Consider the following 17,051-nt stretch of genomic DNA (forward strand, 5'->3'; position numbering starts at 1 on the left):
AACATGTATTCTTTACTTTAATGAGCTCATGGTTTCTAAATGAAATTATTATTATTTTTTATGTATAGGCTACATTTCTGAGATCCATAACTTGGACAGTCTCTGATAACAAATCACAACACGATTGTGAAAATAAATAAATAAATAAATAAATAAATATATATATATAAAACTTTATTTATTTGCCCTTGCGCTTGATGTGAGGAAAAAAAAAACTTGATGTGAGCTGATAAAGGACGTGCTGCCCCCTTGTGTCGGGAGTAATAGCAGCAAACTGGTGAAAAGTTGTGTTATTTTGCCATCTGTCGGTGTGAAACGTAACAGCCCATTACTGAACACAGGCGTGAAAGAGTACACCCAACTGCCTCTGCTTGCTGCCAAGAACCAACAGGTAACGCCAAAAAAACTCAAAAAATGATTTGACAACTAACATAAAGTTAAAATAATGCGAAGTAAGAACATCAAGCAATGATTTTGGTGGAAGTCATACACTTCGCTTCAAATTTCACACGAAATCAGGCGCGGCGCGTGGCATCAATTTAGCAACACCTCACTTTATTGAGTTTAATTTATTTCAAATAGTAGTATATAGTGGACTGGGATAAAGAGGGGTTTATGTCATTTGTACATGATGCTTCGGTTTTCCAGGTAACTTAGTCGAAACTCTGACTGATATATTTTCTGATGTAGATGAAGCCTAGGTCGGCTAACGTTGAGTTATCTACACTGCCTGTTGGGGGAATAAAAATCGATACACTATCATCGAGGCAGAGAAATGTAATCCCGCCTAGAGCATCTGCTTGTCAGATGCGTCCATACAGCCGTTCATATTGTGAAATGGGAATCCCGCCTGTCCGTTGCGGCCTGTTTTTATTTACTGCTGAGGCAGAGCGGCGCAGTACCGCCTCTTACTGCCAGGTGGCGCTTGGGAGTAATATAGTACTAAACCCTTGGACTACTGGAGAAATTTAGCGTTAAGTGTTGTCGGCGAATTTTTAAAATAACAACGTTGTTACGATGGTATTAAATATGTTTTTTGTTGAAGAGGAGTAAACGAGGTATAAAAGATAATTATGAAAGTGCACTGTGCACGATTTAACGCGGCATTTAAGCAATATCTTCTGTGGCGGGATATGCTGTAAGTTAGCATGTTATATTTTGCACATTTCTAAAAAATGTATAAAGTTAATTAGACTACTACATATTCTGATGATTTTTACAAACTTATAACATTTGAAATATTGTATACAATTTTTCTAAAGAATTGTCACTCTCCATGATCTATTTTTCCCTATAAGAAATGGATGATTAAAACAGATGTAAAATGTATCTTTCATACATACCGGTACATAGCCTACATGCATGCATACATAGCCTACATAAGAAATTAACGTGAAATTGTAAAATTTTAAAAAGATGCAATACTCAAGTAATTGTTGTTCTAAAATACTTTTGAAATACAATTTATGCATAATTATGACTTGAATGCACATCTATGATTAATAGGGTAAACATATTTTTAGTTTCTGAATTAAATGTAATTTTGTTATGAATTTGATTGTTGTTTTTTAGCTTGAAGACAAACATGTCTTGGTGATGTAACTATCTGGAGATTTTTAAAAAGAAAAAGCATTCAAATATTCTTAATATTGTCAAATATAGTATGTAATATCTTAATGTTACTACAAACACAAATTTGTATATGTATATGCATGTATGTATGTGTCAAAAATCATTAAATTAACAAAAAAAATACATCTTGACCTTTTTATGTAAAGAAATGTTTGATGTATTTTCAAAATTGATATTCATGAATTTTTATATTCATGACTAAAGCTTTCATCCATATTTAACAAATGTATAACTTTTTCAAAAAATAAAATTTCTATGGTTTTTAATGCAAATAGTTACAAAATGCTTTTCCAAGGTGCAAGGAAAGCATTTCAATACTTAGTGGTTACTTAGTGAAAAATTTCCAGAAATTAGTACATTTTTTCCAAATATGTGCAGAACCAACATACACAGATTACATTTTTAATAATTTGATGCATGTGTTTTGAACTAGATTTCCCTTTATCCCCTCAGAAATCCTTATTTTTCATTGACCCTTTAGGTTAGAAATAAAAATCTTGATATTACATTATAAAGGTGATGGATATTTGCATAATCCCTATAGTCAAGTATTATTGTCTCACCTTATAGTTATAAAGATACAATTGTGCGGATTAGTACAAGTATGCTATTTAAACATTCTTACTCTTATAAAAATAGAATTAAATTCCAATCATACCATACCCATTAATGCTGTCATATTGTTTTTATTTTGTTATTGTCATGTATACTAGTAGTATAGTTGGACATGTTGTATTGTATAGGTGTTTAAAGGAAATATGTGGCGTTGCCTGTGTGCACAGCAGAGGGCGCCCTGACTGGGATTCCTAAATGTCAGCTCCTATGAAGATAGCCTTAGTTTAATAGGCTGGACCTGGCCGTTCCCAGACACTGTAGCAGATACGTGACCTGAGAGACCTGCGTGTGGAATGGCCGTGATAAGTACGGCACAGAGGGAAGCGGCGTTCTTCTGTTCCACCGGGCCTTTCATCTCAATTTAAACCATCCTCTTCATAATGCCGTTCCACTCTTTTCTCATCTCCATCTCATCTTCTTGACAATATCTTCTTTTCGCTTGCTTTATTTCTGCCCCCTCACCCCTCTCTCTGTCCATCTCGTTCTTCCTCCTTTTCTCCTACTGTGAGGTGAGGTGTAATATATCCATAGCCCATGTGTGCTGAAGTCTTTAACATTCTTTCTTTTGCAGAAAGCCAACGCTGGCACTGTACTGCGCATACACATCAAACACGACTTCTTTATCTATCGCTCTCTTGCTGTGCTTTTGAGGTCAGGGGTCAGCGTTCTACTTCCTGGGCCCATCTTCTGTCCTGAATTCCTGCTTCTGTATCTCTCATATTTTTCATCCATAATCTGATGTAGGTTTTGAACAGCATGTTTATTTTAAATGCATGCTGCAGACTCCATCGGCTTGCTCGCAGTGCTGTTTTCTATCTGACTTGAACCGTACGGACATACTGAGATTAGGTCTCTGTATTCCTTCAGATCTTCTGGTCATGATTTGCTGGTTGAGTTCAGAGGACTATATAAGCTAGACAGGGAAAGAGACTTGTGACAGATAGAGGTCAAAATGCCCTTCATGTCTTTTGCGTTTATACAGCAAGTTCTTGCTGATCTAGTTTAAGGTTATACAATTATACAATTTGTCCCCTGGATTTTAGTAGAAAACATCTTATTATCTTTAAAAAACAATACATTTACTTAAAGGTAAATTTAGAAATATGAATATATAAATATATTATCTATCTATATATATTATGTCTGCCTGTCTGTCTATCTATCATGTATATTAATCTTTTATTTCTTTGATGCTGTTTTAAGCAGATCTTTTTATTTTATTTAGTGTCATTGGTTGATTGTCTTTTTTTTGAATATTTAGAAATTTGCACAAAAATAGCTAAAATACACGCATACTGATTAAGACATTTTATACCTAAATAATCATAGTATAATTTTAATGGAAGCCAATTTTCTAAATATTTAAGATTTATTTTCACATATAACAATTTTTTTTGACTTAATTGTTTTCAACTTTAACCAGAAATGGTATAAAATAAATGGTCACATGTAAATGCCTCATTTCATATTTATTTATAATGTATTTATAATAATAGAATACATTTTTAAAATACAAAAATACTGTTTATTTGCAGTATTTATTGCAAATTTTCTCACCCATTGTCTGTTTTTTTTTTTTTTACGGTCTAAAACCATAGTTAGTTAACTTTGTTTATATACTTTTTAATATATTGATTTTGCCATGAAAATAGCCATATATGCTATGGCAATAAAAATAAGTAATTTTTCTTGTTTTTAGGAATATTTGTAATGCAAAATACATGTTGTTGTGATGAGTTGTAATTGTATAACAGGAGATTTCTGTTTGGTCAGGAGGTCTGTAAATGTACACGTCTTACAAGAATACATGCAGATGTTTTAGAAATATAGTTTAATGTGATGTTATTAAATACTTGTCTATGTTTATTGCAAAACATACAGTTGGCAATGTCAAACTTGTGACTACCTTCTGTACTAGTTGTACTAAAACTGAGCTTGTTTTCTTAAAGAAACGTTAGGAAACAACTGCACTTTTTTTCAAAGTCCCCATAGCTTAAATTGGAAGTTTGAGAATAACAGTAAAATATGACAATTTTAATTAAATGAAACCAATGTCTTGCTATTTAATATTATAATCAAACCTTAACTGAAATTCACATTAAACTAGCTTGATATTTATTACTTAATTTACTCTTACTTAAATTTCTCTTAGCTTATTACTTACTTAATTTCAAATTTCCCTTAAAGTTTGCTTGCAAAAAAAAATAAAAAAAAATAAAAAGGCAGTCGGTTTCCAAACATTATGTTAAACTCATAGTGAATTTACAGTGAATGCAAAACCACTGCTTAAGAAAAGCGCTTTTTGCAGTGTTTGGGACGCGTTCATGGTCAGGTCAGGCCAAGCTTTGCCCGAAACGCACACGTCAAAGTCAGAGGTCACTCAAAATGAGGGCGCAGAATAGAGAAAGGAGGGACCGAGGATGATGAAATGGAGAAAGGAAGAGCTTAGATGGTGACCTCTGACCCCATGTCTTCCTTTTCTCTTTCACTGTCTTCTTCACTCCCTATGTTTCTTTTCTCATTCTTCTCACTGACTCTTTGTGTCCAGCGTTCATCTGACCACAGGCTGTGATCTCTGTGACCTTTCCAGAGGTCAGCTGGCGGCCACGGCGGCAGAGGGGTCAGTCTGTGGCCTCGGTTCATCTCTCGGTCAACATCAGGTCACACTTTGGTCAACATCAGTGGTGTGTTCAAGACCCTGAAGCCACGAAGACGGTTCTGTCGGTCGGCCTCATCAAAGGGTAGGTCTTGTGTTTCAGTGTGTGAGATTATACTAGTTGTCTCATATTTCTGAACTAATTTGATTGGATTTGAGATTCTTTGACTTGATACAGTTGGAAAGCCTAAAAAAGCTTTCCATGTTAAATAAAGAGGTTGTTTCTATAGAAAGTATTCAGATTGCTAGCCAGTAGCTAACCTAAAATTAACCTCTCGTTCCACATCAACTCCGAGGTCGTCAACCGGTCAATTACAAGGCATTTCCCTAAAGTAGTAGTAGCAAATCGGCGACGTTGCCTAGTTTCCACTATTCTAATACATATCTGCCCCCGCCGTGAACTGGAACCTGGGGTCATTCGGCAGTCATCGGAGTGTGTGTTCAAAAAAACCTCCAGATGATTCAGCAAGGTTTCAAACACTATAGCATCAGTCTGTCATCATAGGTCAATCCGTAGTCAGCATCATGCTGCAAAACCCAAACGTTTGGTAACATTCATAAGGTGTAATGGCTTGACCCAAATGATTACTGTTGACCTCCATCTGATGCACAGAAGCGCTTGTGTGAATGTTTCACCTCCAACTCCATGGCTCAACAATGGTACGATTCCTTAAGAATATGCGCTTAAACTTTCACGCGGCTCATGTTACAAATATGACAGTCGAAAAAGATTTACCGTTTGGTTGATCAGAAAAGAATAACTTTGAAATTCAGCGTTAACCTTGGAATTCTAGTTTTTATTAACCTTGTGTATAGTTCCATTCATATATAATATCTGAATTTATTATACATTTATCAGTATTGGTTAATATTTAGTAAATATCAAAATATTGGCCTAATTTTGAATGCACCTCTTTTTCCATTTAGATAAGAATGACAATTTTAAATGGTAAAAAAAATTAAATCAATCCAATAAAGCAATTTAATTGTATTATAATTGAGAAACATTTTCATTTATTAGTACAATATCGGTTCTCAGGTGATATTTGAAGTTTTTTTATTTTATCAGTGTTGGTCAATATTGAATAAATACTGTCTTTAATGTTTAATATTGAATGCATTAATATTTTAAATGCAACTATTTTGCCATTTAGATGGCCTAAAAATGCCAAATTGTAAAACATTTACAAAATGCTTTAGTGAAATAAAAATAATAAACGTATGATTTAATTGTTCAACGATAAGTTTTGTTTTCATATCTTAAGTTAAATATGTGGCGTTTTAAACAATTTAAAACAGTAGAATTTTTATATAATATTCATTGGTTTAATATATTTTTTTTTATTGGTAGTGCCAGCATTATAAATCATTGGCCTGTGGATTTTAATATTGTGCATCCCTAGTTTTGTTGGTGTGTTTGAATGCAAGCTAGACATTTCAAATGAAAGTTTTGTTTGGTTTTGGATTTGATGCTGTGAATACCAAATGATTACATCACAGTAGCAGTATGTCGTTTTCCCCCCGTAGGTCCCACCGCATACTTCAGAATTTTCACACACTTCGATTAATATTCATGTGACCTCGAATTCACCCGGAACGCGATGCGGGTCGTCTGCCGGTCAGTGGCATAGGGGTGCTTCTTTCCCCCAAAAGCGCTACAATGTCCCTAAAAAGACATACAAGCTGCGATCTGTTAGTCTGATCATTCAAATTAGTAGGTTGCATGTATTTGGCCTGCGTCTGACCTGCATGTAACAGGGGTCGACCGGCGGTCAGATTCAAGGGTCATCTGACGGTCAGAGTCCTCGTGTCCCATCCGAGCCACCGTAAGGTGTTGGTTGCATCCATGGGGTCTGATTGGCTCGGTGGCAGTGCCCCAGGGTTCATCTATCATGCCTCTAATCATTACAGATGGAGGACAGTGGCGTAAACAGGCATCATTAGGCCACAGCCACTCGCGTCCACTTTAAACCGCCGTTACGACTTCACAGAAGCATCCCTAACTCGCTCCCCTGGGGAGCGACGTCGAAGGATGAAGTACTTTTGATATGGTCTTCTATCAGTTAAGTGTGCAGGGTTGACAGGACTGAGCTAATTTTGTCATCCACAACACTGTGATGGGCGGCCTACTACTGACACGAGGGATGCGGTGCTAGGGCTGCACATTTTGGAGAAAAAAATCGAATTGCAGTTTATAAAAACTGTGATTGCAATTTTTATTTCGAAAGCAGTCTAGGTTTGCTGTGCTAGTTTGTAGGGTTGCACAATTTGGCAAAAACAACTGTAAAATTACAGTTACTTCAAACATTAAACCATCAATTTTATTTTAACGGAAAACCACAGGGAGCCCCTTAATATTCTTTTGTTGATAAGCGCTTTTCATTAGAAGTACGCAAAGATGCTTTCCGTATTTGTTGTTCCCAAATGCATTCTAATTTGACCCAAACCCAGAGCAGATGCAGAAATGGATTTTGCATTCCAACAAAGCATTTTTTTCCCTGAGGATAGCATATTTTTTTCAATAGTTAACGGAAGCGCTGAGCATCAAATTCACGCTGAAGCGTTTTTTACTTGTTGCCGAGAGTTGAAGAATATTACGCAGTGCTCATCGCTGTCAGTTTTTAACCAGCCGTCCAATCACAGTGGAGGAAGAGGGGCGGGACAAATGCCACACCGACCAACTGCCACATCCTGCTAGTACAATGTCAACAGATGACAACAAGCATAGTAACGGAACAAAATAATTTTAAACAAGAGCCAGAGCAAATAATTTACATTTTATCAACATTTTGATATAGAAACAAACTATCTGTGAAATTAGATGCTAGTAACAATTCCACGGATAATCTGTATGATAGCAAGTAAGACATCTCAACTGAAAAAACTCTCAAGCGCCCTTTGGTAGGCTTGTTCGGCTGGCTAAAAACGCTTTGGCACGGCCTTACTGCGAACCGAGCCGCCGCAAACACGGCAAATATTGAGCTGCAGTGCCACGTTTCACTCTGAAACGCACAGCGCATATATTTATTCAATTATATCTCAAACGTTAGTAGCCATATCACAATTTTGTTTAATGGTGCAGCCCCATGCGGTGCCACATCAGGGGAGTGTTTGTTCCCTTATGAAGCAGTGAACGACAAAGGTGCAGATCGAATAAGCAGTGGAACGATCTCTCGGGGTGTCGACTGTGGCGTGTCTGCGCATGGGGCGCAGCAGGAGAGGTCAAAATCGAGAGAGCTGCAGCAAGGTGCTGCCATTGCTGATGAGGCTTCATAGCGTGTGTTTTCGGGAGGAGGAACGAAGTGGGTTCAACTGCAGGGCAATGGCAGACCCCCCATTCTCAATCACACTCGGTCCCTGAGGGCATGCGATGCAGCACTCTAAGGCTGCTAGCACTAGTAAAAGCAGGATGCATGAATAAATGTGAACCAAAAATGGCAGAAAAAGCACAATTCTTATATAAGAGAATGTGAACAGGAAAAGGATGCATTCTCCTCCCATCTCATTATCCTTTTTGTATTTTCGGCGTATTAATGAGCATGTTGGCGAGCCCGCTGGTAAACATCTGACATCACAGACGCTCCATGTGGCATCGTCAGAGATATTTTTAACCAGCATGCTGCCGGCTTTTCCTAAAAGCCCTATTCCTCATACCTCTCTCTCTTTCTCTCTATCTCTCTCTCTCTCTCTTTCCACCTGCTCTTCACCCCATCAGTGGCGGGGTCGTTGCGAGGTCGTGAGGAAAAATGAAGCGCTGTGTAATGCCCTTCCGTGCCTACTGATGGAATGCTCTTTCTTGTTCCTCCTCTAATGCTTTCCTTTAATTCCTCTCTTTCATGCTAGTTTCCCGCCTGTCTTTCCTAGCTTATCTCATCTCTGCATGCACCTGCGCATCTATCTTCCATCATCCCTTATGTTTCTAAACAGAGGCCTGGAGGTGTTTTAAGGGAAAGTGTGGGTCGCGATGCTGATTTGGAATGAATCATGATGCTTTGGGCATCATATTTGACGCTAAACGGGTCCGTCCTTACAGCACAGAGGCATTTATGGTCCGACGCGTGGTGAAAGCGTTCATCCCTGAAGAACCTAACATCCCCTCCATACCATTATACCCATTAAAACATGGCGTTTGGAAAATTGCAGGACGGAAGCTCATAATCTAGAATCGTTTTTCACGTATAAACACGTCCTTGCTGGCTTTTTTTTTTTTTTTTCTCGTTGCCCAAACAATAAGATGAATGGCGCATACCAGGCAGCGCTGTGATCTCTGGTGGGATCAACCCTCTGGACCCTTCTTGAAAGCCTGACGGCACACAGGTTAACTATTTTCATCCGCAAACCCGCTGAACCTCGTATTCCTTCTATTCATTAACTGAAACTCTGTGATCTGGCTTTTATTCACCCCCGAGACGTGTTTGTGAACGGGGTGTGCCGTGACTTCAAACGTGAAGAGTTTGAAAGCAAAAGGAAGTTGTCCTGAGGCTGTAATGCCCGGTCCATGATTTCTAGGCCACTGGACTGCCGCAGGGATATTTTTGGACGGTGTAACGGGAACACTTTGTTCTAAATGGGAGCCGACCCCAAATGCTAATCCGATCTGATTCACGCTTTGCATCGTGATCGGTGTGAGCACTGAGTTAAAAAAACAATCCAATTAAGTTGCTTCAAAGAATCAAATTACAAATTAAATCGAATGAATCTCAGTAAAATCCCAGATTCGCCCAGCATTAAAATCACAGCGCTTTATTTTAACAGCTCAATGACTATGAAAGCTCAGGAGAATTTTGCCCCCCCAGTGATTGTTAATTTAGAAATGAAGGCAGCATGTTAATTGCAGTGTTTGGACTCTAGATGTCAGCAGTGTCTGGTGGACCGTTGATGAAATGAGTGCTCTTGCCTCTACTTTGCATTCAGTTTTAGTTTGGCGTGCTGAAATGGCTAAAATGTAACTGCTGTGAACTGGATAGGGAGTTGTGATTTGAAAATCAGCTTTCCTTTCTTATAATATAATTCTTGTGTGTTGTGACAACTGTTGTCAATGCTTGCTTTTATTTATTATGCTTAATAAAGTCATTCTGCTTTGATTTACCCAACCAGAGATGACAAGGTTGGCCAAGTGCTGAAGTAAAAGGAGAGCAGAGCAGGGATAATTGTGACACTCTTTGGCTTCTGCTCATTTATTCAGGTAATTGAGCCACTGTTTTGGTTTCTGTTTAGCTTAAAGCTTTGGCATTTTACCGCAGATATCATTGATATGGCGGTCATTACCTGTGACAGTTGAAGTATGTTTATAACATAATTGGGTTGAGTCAGGTTAGGTAGAGTTAAAAATAGAAGTACACAAATGTCGTTGTAATATTCATAAAAAACCCAGGATGTGTAATTGTCAAGAACATATGTGATCATTGTAACCTTAAATTAAAAAGCACTATAGTGGCAATATATTGTAAAAATGTATTATGTTAGTTTAAATACAATACTGCCTTTATTTTTAATGTTATCCACAGCAAAACAAGCTTTTGTGAAAACATTTTAAATGTTATATTCTTCATGCTCTAGAAAAAAATTCTAGTGCTCTTACATTCATAGACAGGACCATCACATATAAATGTTTGGAATATTGTGACACTTTAAGTTATTATATTTATTGAGCCGTATATTTATATACAGGATTGTCATAACAGTAGTCTTCTGTACTTTTTAAAGCAGATTGTATATAGTTAAGCAGCATCCGATTTGGCAGTGAGAAGTTCTCTTGTCCCTTAGTACGGATCATTGTTTTTTCTTTTTATTGATTATTTGATGTTTTTGGATTATCTGTCACCGATGATCAGAATTATTCTAAATTTAAGGTATATGTACAAATTTAAAATGTGCCAGACCTGTGGCCTAGTGGTTTGGGGATCGTGCTTCAGATGACCTGAGCTATTGTGCTAATTTGGAAGGCATTTAAATACATTTTTCATTAACATTATTATTTCATATTATACAAGTGGCATAATTCATAAATTTTACATTAAAGGTAACATTCAGCATTATAAAATTAACCCCCACCCCACACACACACACACACACACACACACACACACACACACACGCACACGCACACACTATTTTCCTTTTATTCATTCTCTGAGAAGGAGCCTTTGCACTGCGGGTATTGGGCTGAGGTTGCCAGGGTAACTGCTGGCATGGTGATCAGGCAAGACTGTCCCTGGCATAGTGACTACATTGGGCAGGACAGCTGGGTGCCATGCAGCCCCCCTCAGACGTGCATTTAATTTGGCGGAGGGATTGTAACAGCAGAATGCTGCGTCGAGCCAGAACCACATGTTCCATGTGGCAGGAGATTAGTCTGATTTGAACATAACTTGATTAGTTAATTCTCAGTTTTTATACGGATGTGTAATATGTCAGTACCATAATGGTTATTGGCTTTTTTATACTAAAACTTTAATTTTATAAAATAACTTCTATTCAAAAGTTTGGGGTTTGTCTTTTCTATGTTTTTGAAATAAGCATTTATAGCTCAGCAAGGCTGCATTTATTTGATAATAAACAAAAATTTGATAACTCAATTTATTCCTGGGATCAAAGCTGTATTTTCAGCATCGTTCCTCCAGTCTTCAGTGTCACACGATCCTTCAGAAATCATTCTGATATGATTTGATGCTCAAGAAACATCTAGGATTATTATTAATGATGAAAACAGTTGTGCGGCTTAATATTTTTGTAGAAATAAATTTTTTTTCATGATTCTTTGAGTATAAGTTTAAAATACCATGCGACCATGTAAAAAGCCTTTTACTTTTACTTTTGATCAAATTAATGAACCCTTGCTGAATATAAGTATTAATTTTAAAAAAATCGTACTGACTTTTGAACGGTTGTTTATATTTTAAATTTACTTAAATTGATTCAATATTGGATATCTAATTCTTCCCTAAAATGTTTTAAGATTTAGATCATTGTTAGCATTAAATTAAAGGCGGGCGTACACGGTGCGATTTTTGCTGTTGTACGAACTCGCAAACGATTTTTTTTTTTCTCGGGAGAAATCGCGTGGACATCGTGGATGCTCGTATGGTCGCGGCTCGCACCGTGTGAGAGGATATACGAGACGAGCCGGGCACGTTAAGAGCACCTCCCGACCTTACGATAATTTTTAAACATGTTTAAAAAGTTCGGGGAGTCGGCCCGATTTTTACCAGCATATGGCTGTCCCCTATTGCCAAATCATGCACAAGCACGTCACATACGCTCAATCTATGACTATTATAGGCTCAGTGGCTGCCACATACTGCGTACACACACACACACACACACACACACACACACACACGTTCTCTCTCTCACGTGCACTCTTCTTTTTCCCTCTGGTTGTTTCGGTTAAAAGGAATGGCTACTACTGTTCTCTGCTTTTCAACAAATCATTTGCACACCTTTTTTCTTTATTTTTTGTATCTGAAGCTATAGCAGCAACATTGAAAGCTCCGGTGTCTGTATTACACGAAAACTCGTGGGATCGCGGCCGGCTCGCGGTGCAAACAGTCGTGCCATGTACCAGCTGATGTGATGCGATGATCAAATTAAAATGACTCGTAGCGTCTGCAATATCTCACGACCTTCCGAGTGTCCGAATTCGCACAGTGTACACCCGCCTTAAAATGATGGGTTTAATAGCAATGTTCATCCATCTTTTATAGTGTATATAATCTTAATATCAGATATAACCTCAAACTATTTATTTACATTGACATTTTTTAAAGGAGACTATTAAAATAAAGTAGTATAGATTATAACATCAGCCATTTTAACATAATAGTTATTGGCTTATTATATTGGCCTGAATTCATATATTGATACTGTACATCCCTGTTTTTACAGCATTGGAGTATACCATTGTAGAAATGGTTTGGGACAAAATCACTTCACCTCCTATAGCCGTACAGGAAACATAGTTTCTTTTGATTGTTCTGCTTGTACATTTAGGCCTGCATTCATGTTCTTAGTAGACAGTTTCTTTGTAAAAACTGAGATTTGGTTTTATGTGTGAGGCCTGTAGTTTCCTGGCCTTAGACCCTGACCAGTAGATTGTAGACTTTTGATCATTGGATAGATAGTGAACATCTGTTTGTCTGTTCATCCGTCTGTTCATCCATTCGTTCGTTCGTCCATCCATCCATATTTGCGATCAGACACAAGCGCAGAGAAATAAGGGGCTAAAAAAACGTCCTCATCTCCTCCACCCTTTGCTTTCCGCCCGCAAGAACACAGCAAGTTCTTCATTAGAAGAGGAAATCATTCCCCCATTTCTCACACACTCCCAATCTGCAAATGTCACCGGGGTGTGGGCATGTGTGCGTGTGTGTGTGTGTGTGTGTGTTAAGATGCCAGATGGATGGTGGCATGAGACACTATTTCATGTTTGACTGTGCCTTGTGTCGGTGTGGGGGTGAGTGTGTGTGTGTGTGTGTGTGTGTGGTAGGAACGGCTGTGCACAGCGAGAGATTAATTCTGCTAAATTAATTGGGCTGAGATTGAAAATGAGAGAGCAAGCAGGTTGCAGATGAGCACACACACACATACAAACCTCCTGCCTGTGACGCACACACTCTTTATTTGCCGTACACCCGTTTGTTTGCAGTATGTTTATGTGGTTACGAGTGTGTTATAGAGTGTGCGCGCATGCACTGCAGGGTAGAATGTAAACACACACACACACACACACACTCTCACTCACACACACACACACGCACACAAGCTGCAACTCTGAGATACGCTGTCAAACACACCCACACACACCCCGGTGTGTGCGAGGACTCAGAGTGGTGATTTTGAGACGAAGGGCCCCCATAAATCTCCTACCATACAGGAGCTGAGTCTGCACAGGGACGAGAAAGAGAACATTACCATCTGGAGAAAGAGAGAGAGAGAGAAAAAGAGAAGAGGAGAGACAGAATAGTTTATAACAACGTCAGTAAAGTCTCACAGGCCGCGTTCACACCCGAGTCGCTCCTCGGATGAGTGTGTAATCCCGTTCTGTTCACATCGCAGGGGGAAATCCTTTTTTTCTTTTTAAAGGAGTAATATGGGTTTAGTATGGATAACTATGGATTTATCACAAAAAACATTTTGACTTCACCCATTAAAAATACATACAGTGTGGCAATTCCAATGAAAGTCAATGAGGTCGATCCCTAAATGGTAAAACATTTGCTGTTACAGTAGTACAGCCACAAGATCGATTGATCTATCTATCAAAAAGAAAAAAAATACTCAGTTTTTAGGTTTATAAACTTAATTTATATAAATCGAGTTCTTCTGTGAGTAAATGTATGTAGGTTTACAGGTTTTGGCTTTATGAAATGTCCTTAATAGTCTAAAATCTTGCCACTAATAATGAAACCTGTTTTGTGTGCTTGATCTCAGTATTTCAAAGGCTCCAAAAATTGGCCACATCATATTTTAATTGAAATATATATTTCAGGTTTCCGAGAGGGTTAGGTTTAGAGATGGTGTGTAGTGTTGTAAACATTTATTATTTTAGTGTGTTTGTGATAGGCATTTACAAATAAAGCATCGCATGTTTGCATGAGAAAGAATAGTGAACTGTAAGAAAGAAAGAACGAAAGAGAGGCGGAGGCGGTTTAGTCTGCCCAACTCTACGAATCTTTACAGAATTCGGCTCTGCCTGATCGAGCAACTCAATTATCCTGTTAATACAGTCTCAGTCTCAAACACCGTTCCCATTACTGCAGAACACACCGCCTGCAGCCACACACACACACACACACACACACACACACACAGCTGACAAACAAACGCCTCTGAAATATTAAAGGAGAAAATGATGCATCCGAACTCCATGCGTTCTTCGAAATGAATCTGTCTTTCTTCTAATCGCTAGGTAACATGAAGGTCTACTGCCTTTTGTGGGTGACAGTGAGAACATGAAGTTTCTGGTGCATGAAAGCTTAGCAGTTGCGGTATGAGTCTTTTATACCTTCAAATCGTTCTCTTTCACACTCTTCTTCTAGAGCTTTGGTGTGGAACTCTGGCCCAATGAAAACAAATCAAATGTAAAGTGTGTCGGAAGAGACAGATTGATGTGTCTCTCATCTCCAGCCTGACTGAACATAGCTCATCATTACTGTCAGCATAGAGAGAGAGAGAGAGAGAGAAGGATTGAGAGAACAAATGAGTGCAGGAAAAAGACAGACTGAAAGACATTGGAAAGACAAGACTGATTTAGACTCAGATGTGTGAAAGTGAAGGGATGGACGAAGAACTTGGCAAGAAACTGAAGGTGAAGATCAGAAGCATCTAAATGATTATTTTGCTAAAACATCTGATCCCAGATTAACATTCAGTCTTCAGGCTTCAAACTCAAGAAAGAGCTCAAGGTTTAGCTGGTTAGCATTAGCACAAATCCTTGGGATATGTCGCAATTCCTGTCACATTTGCACTCGGTTCTTATCGATCACTTAAATCCGTATAATGTCGTTTTTAACAGTGTAATGAATTCATACTTTTCTCCAGTCATATTTGAAAATTTCAAGACATGGGGGCAAAAGGGCTTCTGTATGAGTTTTTATAGTTTTTGTATATCGTTTTTTTTTATATTTATAAAACAATATATAGTTAAGCTATATGACACGAGCAAGAGTGCTGTTTTTCCAAATATCGCCACCATATTTTTTATTTCAAAACGCTCCCTTTCCACACTACAGTTTAGTTGCTCAGCATCCACTTTTATAAATGTGTGTAAAAATGTGTAAAACATACTAGAAGTTCACAAGATGACAGGGAGTTCTCACGCTATTCTTCTGGCACATTCAGTTTATTAGCAAATTATTTTCCCAATCAATGTTGCGTCCAGGTTGCACACAAAAATTGCATGGTCTAAAACGCAATTGTCATCATGTTTTGCTCTAGGACAGCAGTTGTGAGTACATTCTCAGTCATCTTTGCAGGAATGCAATATGAAGACAAAGGAAAATTTCTCTTTAGCAACACTTTAAAAGTATATAGCAGGCACAATAATGCCTTATTACCAAAGATTATCTATGGGTACAATATGTGCCACATAACTAAACATGCGTCATCGTTTTCAAATGCCTCTATTTTCACAGTCTACAATGCAAAAAACATTTTCAAATGTATCCACTTGGAAGAACATTTTTAAAAAGCTCCATCTTCATTGACAAAAACACAGTCTCAATGGACAGAAGGCCAAAACGGAGAGAAGATACATTTTTAAACTAAAATATATTAGTGTTGCCAACATTGTCCATATTTATATTTTTACAATTAAAATAGTTCTAAACAAAGCAGAACACACCTTCTCAGAAGAACAATTTTGTTTTCTTCAAAATGTCGTATTTCTACATTCAGAATATTATATTTAAAATATTACTCTCATAACATTATATTTGCAATTATAATCACATTGTATGCATTAATACCATCTCTGAGCAGCATTAAATATCTAAGGGCCAGATTTACTTGAAGAGTACAATAAAAGAGTGCAATTCCAAAAAAGCAGCGATGGGAGTGGAAAGTTCTGCGTGTGATCTACTGATGACGTTCAAATTAAAGAACACAGACGCATTATGGATAATTTTCATAATGACCAATGCAATCTACCAGTTAGCGTCTGGTTCAGATGTGCTTTTTGACATGCAATAAGGTCAGCCTCAAAAATAACTGTCCACACCATTCAGTGTAGTTTCTGGAGCGCTGGAGCAAGCTGTTAGTAAACCGTTAGTAAATTGACATGGATTTTTTTTAAACACTGAATTAATTTGATTGGTAACAATAAATTAATTCTCATTAAGTATTTAGAGGAAAATGTACCATTTAAAAATGTAGTCTAAGTAGTTTTCATTTACATGTATAGTATTTTAAAAACGTGGTCCTTTTTGTAGATTTGAATTGTGAATTAGCAGTACTGCACAGTATCATGATACTAATGGGTATAGCTTCGGAAGATATGTTTATAGTATCGTTACAACACTAGTTTACAGGTGCAGTTCACTTTAAAAAGTTTTCTGAAATTTCAACAACCAAAAAAGTCTTATTATTAAATCGGTGTATCTATTTTATTATTTAAAACAAACTCAAAAGTGTTCCTGCGCTATCTTTT

At 37.6% G+C, this 17,051-nt stretch overlaps 1 long non-coding RNA gene across 2 annotated transcripts in view; it reads left to right on the top strand.

The window, feature by feature from the left end:
• Positions 1–268: 268 nt before the first annotated feature.
• Positions 269–17,051, top strand: part of LOC137094600 (uncharacterized) — a 305,846-nt gene continuing 289,063 nt past the window's right edge. The window contains exons 1-3 of one of the 2 annotated variants that reach the window (XR_010908687.1): positions 269–391; positions 4,796–4,988; positions 10,001–10,088. This is a non-coding gene — a long non-coding RNA (uncharacterized lncRNA). The remainder of the gene's footprint in view (positions 392–4,795; positions 4,989–10,000; positions 10,089–17,051) is intronic. The other variant, XR_010908686.1, reaches the window with a different exon arrangement.

The sequence above is a fragment of the Pseudorasbora parva genome, chromosome 2, assembly GCF_024679245.1.
Source record: "Pseudorasbora parva isolate DD20220531a chromosome 2, ASM2467924v1, whole genome shotgun sequence".
Classification (NCBI taxonomy): Eukaryota; Metazoa; Chordata; class Actinopteri; order Cypriniformes; family Gobionidae; genus Pseudorasbora; species Pseudorasbora parva.